Below are 1,500 nucleotides of genomic sequence, written 5' to 3' on the forward strand. Positions count from 1 at the left end.
GAGACAGCCTGAGGGATATGATGATGGCACGGGTGATGTTTGCAAGCTCAAGAAAAGCCTGTACGGGCTGAAACAGCCACCCAGGTATTGAAATAAACGATTTGGAAGTTTTCTGGTGAGAAAGGGGTTTGAGATTAGTGCAGCGGACCCATGCCTGTACATTCGAGAGAGGAATGGTGCATAACTCATACTAGTGTTGTATGTGGATGATGGGTTGGTAGCTGCAACTGATCCTCATGATCAGGAAGAGTTTCTGAAAGAGCTAGAGACTGAATTCAAAGTCATTTCAAAACCCACAGATTATTTCTTGGGAATGGAAATTGAGCAAGGACAAGGAGAGATAAAAATACATCAGGAGGCATACGCAAGGCGAATTCTTGAACGCTTCAGTTTCTCTTCTTGTAAACCAATCTCGACACCGATGCTGAAGAATTCCGAGGGTCCAGAATCAAGGAAAGATGATTCCAGGGAACACAACTTTTCGTACAGACAGGCAGTTGGTGCATTAATGTATTTAATGCTCTGCACGAGACCAGATCTAGCCTACAGTATAAGATTTCTGTCTAGATCACTCGAGAATCCCAGTTCAGAGGACGTCACACTAGTGAAACGAGTGTTTCGATACATTGCAGGTACAATAAATCAGAGAATAGTGTACAAGTGCAATGTTAATGAAGGGATTCTTGAGTGCTACAGTGATGCAGACTTTGGAGGCTGCACCAAGACTGGAAGATCAACAACAGGAGTTGTAGTCATGTTTGCCGGTGGAGTGATTTCATGGCTAAGTCAGAGGCAAGCAATGGTAGCCACGTCAACTACTGAGGCAGAGATTGTGGCTGCTAATGAAGCCAGTAAGGAGGTTATCTGGCTCACTAGATTATTTGGAGGAATATTAAGATTAAAGGAGGTTCTTGTACTACAAGTGGATAAGTTAGCAGCAGTGAGACTGGAACAGAATCCAGAATTTCATCGTAGAACAAAGCACATTGCAATGAAACATTTCTCAGTCAGAGAGAGGGTACTGGCAGGAGACTTAGGGGTTTAGCAGACACCTACAGAAAGACAACTCGCTGATATCATGACGAAGCCATTACCAAAAACACGATTGAGAATTCTATGTGATCAAATGGGACTTAAGTAAAAGAAAAATTATCATTCCAAAGATTGTTAACTTTAAATTACCAAAGGAAAGTATTAGAGTCGATAAAACAGAGTGTTAATTTATAGTTAATGAGTTTGTATGATGTTAGATGGCTCTGAGTTCGAGTGGATATAGTTTAGAGAGAAAAAAAAATGGCGAACAGACATTATTATTGTATTCTGAAGACAATTTAGTAAATTACGTTTATTAAACTTAAAACTTTATCTATCCAATAAATCTAAGAATCAGATAGTACTTGATGAGGAACTGATCAATTCTTGATTTAGTCGATCTGATCCGAAAGATTCTGATCAACTTCGGAGTAGGTGGGCCTGATCTCGCACTGAGGTCTGCTTGCA

This window comes from Diachasma alloeum, unplaced genomic scaffold, assembly GCF_001412515.2.
Source record: "Diachasma alloeum isolate Michigan unplaced genomic scaffold, Dall2.0 Dall_scaffold_00333, whole genome shotgun sequence".
NCBI classification, from domain to species: domain Eukaryota; kingdom Metazoa; phylum Arthropoda; class Insecta; order Hymenoptera; family Braconidae; genus Diachasma; species Diachasma alloeum.